At 43.6% G+C, this 12893-nt stretch overlaps 1 protein-coding gene across 3 annotated transcripts in view; it reads left to right on the forward strand.

The window, feature by feature from the left end:
* Positions 1–1530: 1530 nt before the first annotated feature.
* Positions 1531–12893, forward strand: part of PIP5K1B (phosphatidylinositol-4-phosphate 5-kinase type 1 beta) — a 153467-nt gene continuing 142104 nt past the window's right edge. The window contains exon 1 of one of the 3 annotated variants that reach the window (XM_045021322.1): positions 1531–1838. The gene's annotated coding sequence lies outside the window, so the exon portion shown is untranslated. Of the gene's footprint in view, positions 1839–1995; positions 2245–12893 lie in introns of those variants that run through there. The other 2 variants (XM_045021319.1, XM_045021321.1) reach the window with 2 other exon arrangements.

The following is a 12893-nucleotide window of genomic DNA, read 5'->3' on the forward strand; positions in this document are numbered from 1 at the left end:
GCTTCTTGAATTATGGCTGCTTACATTCAAAGGGTAGTATAGCATTAATTGTTCATGCTCCAGTGACATGACACAATAGCTCATTTTGTGGTGATAAGTCGAGCCCCCTAAGGAATCAAGATGTTTCCTTGATCACAGCACTGGTTGGTGCAAGCTCCTCCCACCCCACCCATCCTATTTAACGGGAAATCTTCATATCTGGTTTCTTTAACTTCCTTCATACATGCATCATTCTGGGCATTGCCTTTGTGCCTTCTCCAGTACCTTTCTCTCCCTCAAATGGATACTCCTATGTGGTATGGCAGAATCATTGAGATAGGTGAAGGATGTGGTGGAGAAGTTCATGGATAGAATTTGGGCCTTGTAAGAGTGGATAGGGCTCACCTGAATGACTTTGCTGTGAGCCTCAGCTTTGCTTGAACTAGTTATGCTTCAGGATGTACCTCTTTGCTGAATACCCTTCTCCACAAAAAGTAGCTTTCTTTGAAGGTATCACCTCAGAATATACGTATGTTTTTAGTTTTGAGGGACATTCCCTTGCTTTGGGAATGAAAGAAATCTAAAATGGCTCCTGAACTTCTCTGAGTTTGGGAACATACCCATACAGCAAACATTCACACAAGTATAGAGTTTTAATCTGGTTTTACAGACAGGTCATGAAATCATGGGAAGAAGTATAGTTCTTCCTTCTGAAAATAAACATAATTATTTACTATTTGTATTACTGTATGTAAGCATTTTTATAATGTTGCACTTCTATAATGGTTTGCACAACAAAGCACTGCACAAACATTAATCAATCCTCAATTCTTTGCATTACTAGCGCTAATGGGTGAACAAAGACTTTAAACGGCTTCCCCAAAGCCATTAATACGAGCCATTTTCTCAGGAGTCATGAGTTCCTGGATTCCAGTCCCATGGTCAATCCACTAAATCAATAGTGTGCAAACTGGGGGGGGGGGCGCGTACCCCCCGGGGGGGACATAAGAGCTTCTCTCGGGGGGCATAAAGAAACTGGGATCCTGTGAGTCCCACAGGACCTGCTGCCATAATACCAGGAGCGGAATAAAAATAGAGTGAGTATTGCAGCACAGGAGGAAAGCAGGATTAAAAAAATAGCCCTGCCGTGCCACAAGCAATATGAACGGCCCACCCAGCTGCCACCGCTCTCTGGCCGCCCAGTTCTGAAGGTAGTGTTATCACTGGCAGCAGCGCAGCTGTAAGGGTGGCAATGGGGCACAACGGAGGTGTGGGTGGGGGCATGACTAAAAGTTTCTGTACCACTACACTAGATCATACTGTAATATGAACAGACCACAAGGGCCTAATATATAGTACATGAAATATCCTATTGCATTTTAAATTATATTTATTATGAATATTTATATGACGGGAACACCTAGAGTCCTGTATTTGTGCTAGCAGCTGTACAAACACAGAAGGAAAAGCCAATTCCCTGCCCCCAAAGAGCTTACAATCTAAGCATAAGGCAAGAGAGGAGGCGGAGACAACAACGAGCCTGCAGGGGGTGCCATATTCTACATCGCTGCGTGATGCAGGGAGGAGAGTTTTGTGTTAAACACCTGCCACGGGAGCCTTGATCCTGGCGCTGTGAAGTTACGCACCTGCTGCGTGTCTCTCCTCCCAGCAACGTGCCCCCCTCTCCCCCAAACATTCCTTCCTTCAAGGCCACACGTGCGGGAACCTCGCGGAACCTTCCCCGCCGCTGGGTGCAGCTGTGGCCCTGCGGGCTGGCGCCTGGGCAGGGACCCCCTGCCCCTGCCCGCGCAGCCCGGCAGCCGCAAAGCAGCCCCGCTCCCCCCGAGGGCTGGCGACGGGTAAGCGGGGAGGCGATGGAGCCCGGCGCGCAGTGCGAGCCTGGCGGGGGAGGAGGAAGGGGAAGAGCCTGGGCTGCTGCCGGGCGGGGCCTCAGCCAGCGGCGCAGCCCTGTGTCTGGGAGGCGCGCAGAGCAGCAGGGCTGGAGGGGAGGGAGGCCGGGCCGGCTCGGCGCGTAACTTCACCCAGCCTGCCAGGAGCAGGAGCAGGAGGACGGCGGGGTCTTACCGCTGCCCAGGGACGGGACCGGCCTCTCCACGGCGGGCCGGCGGGGGAAGCCCAGCCCGGAGGGAGAGGGCAGCCGAGCCGAGCCGGAGGCTGCAGCCTGCCCCGGCTGGGCGCTCCGGCAGCCCCGGAACTCACCGCGGGGGTGCAACTGGGCTGGAGCGCGGAGCCCCCGGGCCAAAGGCAAGTGCGCGCGGCTCGCCCCTTGCGGACCAGCCTGGCTGCTCGCTCCGGGGGCGGTGCGGGGCTGTGACAGCTGCTCCTTCAGGGACCCGGGCTCCTCCGCCCCCTCCAGGGCCGGGTCCTGCCGGCTGCCAGCCGGGAGGGACTCGTAGGCAGCAGCCTGGCTAGGGGCGGGTGGCAGCGGGAGAGCTATGCGGGCGCCGCAGCTCCCGAGGGTTGGGCAGTAAGGGGCTGTCCGGGCACCGGACGGGGCTGGCACCGGGGTGGAGAAGGGGGATGGGTGGCTGCTGGTGGGGAAGGGGGTGGTGGCGTGCAACAGCGAGCTTGCATGGGCCCCTGCATGTCACCGGGAAGGCTCCGTCCTACTTTCATTGCTAGCTGTGTATCCGGATTGAACAAGTGGGGTGGTGGTGTAACGACATCAAATGCTGCAAAGCCTTAGTTTCCCCACCCCACGCCTTTCATACTGATACTGAACCCTGCGCTGGTTAACCGGGGGAAGGGAGATGGAGAATGTACAAATTGTTCCCCTGTTTCAGTTACAAAGGCAGGTTTGTTTATTTGCTATCCTTGCAGGTGCTAATCCGTCTCTTGTTGCCTTGTGGTTGACGGGGTGGATTGTAACCTGGTTCTAGGAAGTTGTTTAGATGGTTAGCTACCTTGTTCCGTGTCAGACAGTAAAATCAATGCTCTGGAACAAGAATAATACTCCATTAACACTCTTACACAAGTTACAATTTGTACTGCTACTTCCAGCAACAAGCACAAACCCCTTCATATTGAGGCCCTAGGTGCCTCAAGCACTATAGTGCTGCTAGGTCATTGTAATCCTCAAGGTATTTAAGGATTTGTGTTTTCCAGAATTTTGCCTTTTGGTAACTGAAACATACTAACATGGAGAGAGCAAAAATTTAACTCTTTACTTCACAGTTTTGTAATCACAGCAGAAAATTATCCTCCCTAATCTCAACCTTTGCTGTACCAGTCTGGTAAAAGGACAGATGTCTTCATTAAAATGTAACACTATATAGAAGATTGGTTTACATAGATTGTTAAATAGAGATTTTCTAAGTAGGGGGATCACAAGTGAGGTAATAATGATTTATTTTGTTTAATATAAATCTGAAATAATTTCAATAAGTGCACTGAGGAAAATACTCTAGTGAACAAGGGAATGTATACTAATTATATACCCACACCTTAACGAATCCATGCATAGATTATAGGGCTGGTAGCATGATGGTAATTGCAGTAAGATTTGATATATGCATGGAGGTCTGGTTAAAATATTATGTCCTCTTTGAAAAGAATGCCACAAGATACAGTCTAATCTACATATATCTCGGAACTTTACAAACTTCCTATAAGTCTATAACAATTTTTATTAAATTTCAGGGGTTGGAGAAGTCAAGGCTTTTACATGAATTAAGTCCTGATCCTGCAGACTTAACTTAAACTGAAACTCGATGAGACTACTCACATGCTTAAAATTAAGCATATGCATAAGCCTTCATAGGATAGGGGTTATGGTGTGAATCTGTGTTGTTTAGTTATTTCAGTGTTTGGAAGAGTTGAGAAGGACTAAGGCAATTGTTATAGATGGATTTAAGACTTCAAACTTGCTGAATAATGTCATGAAACAGGAAACAAGTTTCATAAATATAGCAGACCTATCTTGGAGTATCACAGGGTGGTTTACCTAAAACAGCAGTGCTTCCTGGAACCAGCTGATGCACTGTTTAGGTAGTCAATATCAATCTGGAGTGTTCTTAGAGAGTTTTTTCCTCTTCACCATATGAAAAACAAACCTACCTGTATTTGCTCTGCTTATTACTGCTTCAAAAATCTATAAATATGTCGCATTAGGTCTCCTAAAGAAAATGTCAGTAGCGGTTGGCTCATGTTACTTTTAAAAGGATGTTGCTTGAGGTGAAGAAACCGAGTTCTCCTTTTCAGAAACAAAACAACACAAAACAAAAACTACATGTTTCTGTAAATGTTTTATGCTGATCTTTAATAATGCAGGAAGGACTCAGTTCAAAGCAGAATTTGAGGTTTTTTTTCTCTTAAGCTTAATTTAAAGAACATTGGCTTTTGAGAGAATTTGAGTTTAACATAATGGTAAAAGAATTCTGAATAAATATATTTCTTTAAGAACTTTAGTTTGTGACCTAGACAGAAATTTTTCCTCAATACGTTCAACTTTCATGGGGTTTTTTGGTCCATATATCTTTGTGTCATAGGCACCTGAAAAATATAATTCAGGAAGAACTCTCTACAGCTAATGAAAATGGTCTGAATAGAGAAACATTGTTTTCCAAACCTGCTTTCATAATTAAAATCCCCAGACAAAGCTCATACATGGCAAGTAGTTACTAAGCATAAAGCATTTAGGAATATTTTTCTTTACTCTAATTTTGATTCCCATCCCACATTTTTCTCCCATGCCCCCTCATTACGTAAGTGGAGAATCAACAATACAGTGGAGAATCAATATGTTTGGGAAATGATCCTTCATCTGTTGAAGCCAATGGGATTTTTGCCATTGGTTTCTTGTTGATGCAGGATTATGTCTGTGACTTTATTATAGCAAAGCATTTAAGCCTGCGCTTAAGTCTCATTGAAGTAAATGGGACTTAAACATGTGCTTAAAATTGTGTGAAATGTATGAATTATGTTTTTTCATATCTAATACCCAAATAAAGTAACCAACGCATCTGATTTTTTTTGACACCAGCAGAATTGACCAGAAGTTCTAAAAGTACCTTTTTGGTGGTTTGTTATCTCATGCAGCTCCATTACGCTAATATCCACTCTCTGGTTACGCATCATACAAAAAGCAATGGATCTTAAGTCTCTTAGCACTGCTCAAAGAATTCAGGGAAGAACCTGGTGTGTTTGGCAACATTCCCTCTTTTACTGCTTGATCAGCTCCTTTGAGGCACTGAGTCCTTCAACTTCTTTTTGTTTCAGTGGGAGATAGGAGTGCTGCACAGCTCCCACAAAGTGCTGAGCATGTTGCAGGATTGGGAGCTGCTACTGAGTGCATAATAGCTGTTTTATTTGCCTGCTGCAGTCACTGTACTACCAGTGTTTAACTTATGACTTTGTAAAGTGCTTTAAGATATTTTGAGTACAGAAGGAGCTGTGTAAACCTTTGTTATCCTTAGTGGCTAGTTGGCACCAAAGTTTAAACATATGTAGGCCAAAGAAGCTAAAATTTAACTAAAAAATATTCAGTAACAGCATTTAGAAGTATAGAAATAAGTAGTTAAGGGAAGGTAGATGTATATTCAAATATAACCACAGTTCCAACAATCACTTACAATACATACATCTGCACTTATGAAATATTGTATGTTCCAAAACCAACTTTAACTGCCCTTCAATCCTTGCCCAGCATGAACCTATGAAACAGAGAAAGTCTTTTATACCTACTCACACCGGGTTATATACATTTTGAACATGAGCTGCATAGCTTCTCAAATCACCACTGTGTAGCCCATAGACTCACTCACAGGTTGTCTTCTGTTTTTATCTGCTCATTTTGCACTGGGGCACTAACACTTCAGTTCTTACCCTCCCTATACAGACTTGGCCCTTTTCCCCCATTCCCGCTTCTGTCTATGGTCAAGAGACTACACATCTCATCTTCTTCATCACATTCTTTACAATCCAGAAACAGAAGCCTTCCCCCCATTCCCTCTGAGGCAGAAAGCTTGAACTATCTCATCTGCCCTCCCTATATGAATTGGAAATTCCATTCTACCTTCCCTATTCATCCTTCCAATGTGAGTCAAAGAACCATAGCGTCCTCCTAAAGGTCGCACATTTCCCAATCCCAATCCGCTTTACATGTATGCCACTGACGGTCAGACCGCAGTGTAATTTATTCATCGTCAGGCTAGTGTTATTAATTTTATACTAAAGAGGGGCGAGAGCAGCCAACATATGTGCTGAGAGTATTGTTTTAATTTGCAGTAAATGGTGTGGAAAAATGGCACAGTTGGAGTCATTGTAAGTATTCCTCTTTATCCCCCATTACTCACCCACCAACATGAGGGATATTTTAAAAAAAAAAAAGTTCAGTGTGAGATTTTCATACAAGTCCCTCCCCTCCCTCAAATCTGCAACACAAGAACATTAAATTTGCAAAGCTAAGTACTCACCTCTTACTCTGATATTTATCAGCACACCCTTAACTCTGCCATATTGTGTATATACAGTTTGCTATATGTTGTATTACGGAATTATAGACCATATTTTCTACAGGACACCTCCCTTACTCATTGTATGAGATGGATGGTTCTTAATGAATGTTGCAGTTTTCTTTTTATTTTGTAACAAATCTCTGGAGCAGGATCATGTTCACAATTCTACTGAGAACCTCATGCAAGTTTCCCTTCAAGCTGGTTTAGCCCCAGTACTTTCACTCCCTATACCTCTCATGCCAGAGAGCCATTCAGTTTTTTCTCTTGCTGAGTTGGGTTTAATGAGAAATCTCTGGCTACTGGAATGAGTCCACAAAATGCCACACTCTCCAAACATTTGACATTTTTGTTATACTTGTGTACACCCTCCCATTATAATTTACTAACAACTCTTGTGTCTACTTTGCTTAACTACAAGCTTTCCCCCCCAAATGTAGCTAACACTAGTTTTCAAAAAGAGAGGTTTCCTTTTAGAAAGTTTGAAGGGGTAGTACTAACTTATCAGGGACCCAAAGAAAATTTGGACAGTCATCAGTTTTAATTTGGGTGACTTTTAAAAGTAATGTTATAGAGAACAGGAAAAAAATAATTTTCCTTCAGAGTAAATCTGGCCATTTTCATGCCAAACCAGTTTTCCTAGCCAAAGTTGCAAGGAGGCTAAAAATTTGTCTCAAAATTCTGTTTGTTGCTTTTTTTAGGGTCTGAGCCAAACCCCGTTGAAGCCAATGAGAGACTTTCCATTGAAATCAATGTGCTTTGGATCAGGCCCTTAAGGTAATAACTTTCTAGCTGTGAAAGGGGCTATAGCTATTAATTTAATCATGCATAGTCAAACCTTCTGTTTTCAATTTGTATAACCAGCCAAAGTTTTTTCTCTCTCTTGTCAAGATTTTACGTGTCCAAGAGTGAATAAAAAGAGAGTTTATCCAATGTCAGTGTGGAATAAAATTTGTTAGCACTTAAAGTAAGGCTTGTTGATGTTTCCTCTCATACATGGTGATATGCATATCCTTTGGTGTAAGTGCTGTCAAAGATTTGGCATAAAAACAATGTAGTACAGTAGCCATATAAACAAATGGTTTAATAGCATTAGAACTCCTGAAAGAACATCAAAACCATCCTAAGTGGACATAAGCCAATAATAATGAGCTTTATTTTTTATAGTTGCCTAGTTAGGTTTTAAATAACATAAAATTTTTAAAAAGCACATTTCAGTAGTAACAGTTCAGTATAGGTCTTAATAATAATCCATATTGATAAACAAATCTCTAAAAATTCAAAGGCATGGGTAAAATTTTCAAAAAGTTTCTAAGTCCCATGGGACTTAGATGCTTTTAAAAAAGTACCCTCTATCTTAATATTTTATTCCCTAACTCCAAGATAAGGATTAATCTGAACAAACAAATCTCCATTTCTGTAAAGCAACTTTTTTGTCAGCAAGTACACATCATTGGTCGTACTTTGAAAAAGAGACAGAACACAGGAATTGTGCAAAAGGTGGGTGCACTCATTTTGTAAGTTTAAAATTCTTCATTTGCATGTAATGTTCATTACCTGCATGTGCAAATTCTTGTATTTGTGTGCACAAGTTTGTTTGCATAAGCAGTTATTTGGTATGTGTGCACAAATGCAGTTTCATTTGTGTAAATAGAGGAATTTTGCACAGTTCACCTATTACATAGAGTTTTGAAAATTGACTGTGTGGCTGATTGCTTTGGCTTTTGCCAGATGACTAACCGGGGGGTGGGTGGGTGGATGGATGGATGGAAGGAAGGAATTCAACTTCTCACCCCAGGGACAGGCTGCAATGCAGTCCTTCTGTAGCTGATCTCAGCCTCTGGGTTAGAATAAAGATGGCTGCCCTTCTACACCCACCATATGGTAGTTCATAGTCAGTGGATCCACCTTGGTGCATGCTGATTAGAATCTCTGCTGCTTCTGCCTATGGCCCCTTCTATGTCAGCCTATTCAGGGGTGGGATGGGGTCTGCTCTGTGATTTGCAGGCAGGAGTGAAGGTTCTCTTTTATGCAGTCACTCACCCCACCCCACCCCGTGCTGTAAAAATAAAGCAGCATTTCTGTGCTTCCAAGAGTCTTTCTCACACTCACCTGTTGTAAATTGGCTTTCAAGTAGTTGAAAGTTACTTAGACTCTGATCCTGCAAAGATTTACTCATGTGGTTAGCTTTACATATGTAAGCAATCCCATTGCAGTCAAACTCTTGTACATAAATCTTTGCAGGATCTGGACCTCATTCCCTAATTCTGTAAAGACGCATGCATGTGCTTAACTTTATGCACTGTGAATGGTCCCACAGAAGTCAACGCAGCTACTCGGTGCATAAAGATAAGTATGTATCTCTTTGCAGGACTGGGGTTTTGTGAGTTTATTGCTTATTAAGTACATACTAATCCAGATTTTTTTTTCTGACACACACACATGCTATTTTACAAAAAGAAATTCCCAGAAATTGTTTTTTTGTTTTTCCCCTGACAAAAGATCTGGGGCGGGGGAGGGGGAAAGATCAGTCCAACCAAATTTAATCTGTTTATTCAAAACAGAAAGAAAAGAACTATTCCAGAAGATGTTTTGGCTATGAAACAGGAAACCTTTTCGTGGAAGACCTCAGCTTCTGGTTTTGTTTTGTTTTTAATAGAAGCATGATAATGTAACACATACCCTTATTCAATAAAATAATTGTTGTGTTTTATCTGTTGCCAGATATTATTGACTATTTTTAGTTTTAGTGCACTGGGAAACCAATCTAACAATCCCTTTAATGGTGAAAACAAAAATAACAAAGATTAGTGGGTATTTCTCAGGAGCCATGGAAAACTAGACTTGGATTTTGTTTCATGCTTCAGGGCTCAAGCTAGTTTGACTGTTGGAGACCAGGATGGGACCTAATCAGGGGGGCAGGTTATCCCACATCATCTTACTACAAGGTTCTTACAGCTTTCACTGAAGCATCTGGTGTTGGCCACTGTCAGAGACGGGATACTGGACTAGATGAACCATGGGTCTGATCCAGTTTGACAATTCTTACGATAGCTTATAAATTTCTAAACCTACAGTAGAAAACTAGAGGGAGATCACTGTGTTGAACTGGTGCCTTGAAATATGCTCTTTCATTTCTCTTTTGGGATTGAAGCGCAAATAGCGGAATAAAAAACAAAGAGGAAAAAATATTACGAATTGTTTTTTTTTTGAAAGACTGAAGTTTTGTATAGTTTTAAAGAAAATGTAGATTTTGGACTTGAATATAATTAGTTTTAGATGATGCCATACTTTAGCAGAAACTTCATCTATATTACATATTCAGAGACAAGGCAACATTATTTTAGTGCTTTTAGGGCTATATAATAAAGCAATTGTAGTTCCACATAACTCAGAGGGATATTTTTAACAGAATCCAAGTGTTAAATTTTATTCATGCTGTTCATGTAGGTGTAAAAATAAATAAATAAATTTATGTACATTTCCCGTCATTTTCTTTTTGCTTAAGATTTGGCTTTCCCAAGCTGGAAATCAAAAGACCAATAGCTCAGAGCTATGAATAATTAGGTTGAGATAGCTCTTGTAACTTTTACAGAATTGAAATGCCTTGTGAAGGTTGTTTGCGTTCAGAACTCACATTCTTTAGTTTTCTACTTAAACAGAGCAATGTGAGGAGCTCTTCTATTGTTAGCCAAAAAGGATTTAATGAAGTACTGGTTATTCTTTTGGTATGTTGTCTTTTGTTGTGCACTGTAGTTAATTCATAGGGTTTTGGAAACAAGCACAGACAAATAGTAATTGTTTTGACCTGTCCATGGAGAAATACTGTCCAATCTGTTTAGTGTCTGATGTACTTTTAAGGTGCTCACATGCTGCAATGAAGGGAATCCTATAAGTGCCTAGCTAGATCAATATTTGGTAAGATTTTGTGATGATGTGCATGTGTTCAGTGTTTATAAGGCCTCCTCTTCTCTTGGTCAGTGAAGCACCCGGGAATAAAGTCTCTCTCTTTAATAAAACAAACTGTACAAATCCATGTTCATAGAGGGTTGGTTTCATGGTTAGCCCACCATGAGTTACTTTCATGATGAAAGTAAGGGTAAAGCTCAGACTCCTGTGCTGCAGAAATACAGGTCACTACCACTTGAATTCAAGTAGCTTCATTAGCTGTTAGCAGCTGAATTCGTCAAATACTATTTATAGAATAATCAATTTACAAAAACAATCCAAACTACTTATAGAATAATCAATTTGACTAACTCTGTATTTTTCAAATAAAGTACATTTATTTTTTTCCATTGCTTTTGCAGCTCTAGCTTGTAGTAGACAGTCTGACACCCAGTTTAACAGTTTTGATTATAGAGCGCATTTTATATATGCGCACTGGGAAGACTGGTACATTTCCTTTTATGTATGGTGGATAATAATTAAGCTTTTAGCTCTGAGAAAGGAAGTCCTGATGTTAGCTACAGGTTTGGTAATGTACATTGATGGACATTCTTAACCACACGAATGATCGGAGATGTGATTGGGGAATGACATCTTCTCTAGAAAGAGAGATGATTCCTAGCCTCTCCTGACAAAGATCTGTGGGTACTAGATTATGTTGGACATCTTCGAAATCTGAATTCTGTCACAGTAAGGTTGCAACTGAGCACATCTTACACGTTCCCTGAGGCTTTCAGTTGACTTAGAAAAGCCTGTGTAACATTTCAATGTACCAAGCTTTCTTCTGCTGCATATACTTTCTGACACCAGGCTATAACCGCTCCACAGGGCTGAAAACATATGCACCATGTAGACCTTTGGATCGATGTCCCAATCATGCTCCTGTCCACTACCAAGTCCCTATATACCAGGGGTGGGCAAACTTTTTGGCCCGAGGGCCGTGTCGGGTTTCGTAAATTGTATGAAGGGCTGGTTTGGGGAGGGGGTCGTGGCCTGGGCCCCACCTCCTATCTGCCCCCCCCCTCCGGGACTCCTGCCCCATCCAACCCCCCCTGTTCCCTGATGCCCCCCCCAGGACCCCTGCCCCATCCACACACTCTCGCTCCCTGTCCCCTGACTGCCCCGGGACCCTCGCCACTCCATCCAACCCCTCCTCTCATTCCTGACGGCCCCCCCCGGTACCCCTGCCCCATCCAACCCCCCCTGTTCCCTGATGCCCCCCCCAGGACCCCTGCCCCATCCACACACTCTTGCTCCCTGTCCCCTGACTGCCCCGGGACCCTCGCCACTCCATCCAACCCCTCCTCTCATTCCTGACGGCCCCCCCCGGTACCCCTGTCCCGTCCAACCACCCCTTCTCCCTGACCGCCCCAGGAATCCCTGCCCCCTGCTGCCCCATCCAACCCCCCCTTCTTCCTGATTGCCCCCCTGGAACCGCTGCCCCCATTCAACCCCCTGTTCCCCCCCCAACTGCCTCGACCCCTATCCACGCTCCTGCCCCTTGACCACCACCCCAAACTCCCCTGCCCTCTATCCACCCCCCCCTACCCCCTTACCATACTGCCTGGAGCACTGGTGGCTGGCAGCACTCCAGCCGTGCCGCCCGGCTGGAGCCGGGCCACGCTGCCGCCACCACGCAGCACAGAGACCAGGTCAGGCCAGGCTCTGCAGCTGCGCTGCCCCAGGAGCTCACAGCCCTGCCACCCAGAGCATTGTGCTGGTGGCGGAGCAAGCTGAGGCTGTGGGGAGGGGGAACAGCAGGGGAGGGGCCAGGGGCTAGCCTCCTGGGCCAGGAGCTCAGGGGCTGGGCAGGACAGTCCCGCAGGCTGTAGTTTGCCCACCTCTGCTATATACCCCCGCTTCCCCAGCGGTGAGTAGAGGAGTGGTGTAAGAGTCCCTACATCAGTTCTATATCACAGGCGTAATACTGACTGCATGGTAATCTTCCATGGACTTGTTAAGATGGGTTTAGGGCCAAAGTGTAGCTGTAATGAAACAAAGCAGCCATGCTTTGCCAGAGAATCTGACCTCCTTATCTTTTGTTGCTAGCATTTGTGAACTGAGATTTTTTTTTTTTAACAGCTGCCTCACCTTTCTGAGCGCTCAATCATTTACTAGTAAACAGGCATGAACATCTGCATAATTATCGTTAACTGTAGTCATCTTTAGCACAAGTCTGTGGAATCCTTCCCAGATCCTCCCAACTTGCAAGTTAGTTCCAAAGAGTTTATGTAATTCAGCATTGCTTTTTACATCCTGTATCTCTTCAGTCATGGTCTAAAAAACCGGTTACCGGTACAAAGCACGTGGTAACTCATGATAAAGGAATGCAGAAACCTAAAACTGAGGGTTTTTTTTGTGGCCACATCAATCAGTGGGTGGTTTCCTTTGCTTGCTTTTCAGTTCTTCTAGTGTACCTTTTTTTCCCCCTCTCAGTTACATATACGAATTGTGATGGGAAGAGGAGGTCAGACAGTCATTGCTACTGTTGAC

Source organism: Mauremys mutica, chromosome 6, assembly GCF_020497125.1.
Source record: "Mauremys mutica isolate MM-2020 ecotype Southern chromosome 6, ASM2049712v1, whole genome shotgun sequence".
Lineage (NCBI taxonomy): Eukaryota > Metazoa > Chordata > Testudines > Geoemydidae > Mauremys > Mauremys mutica.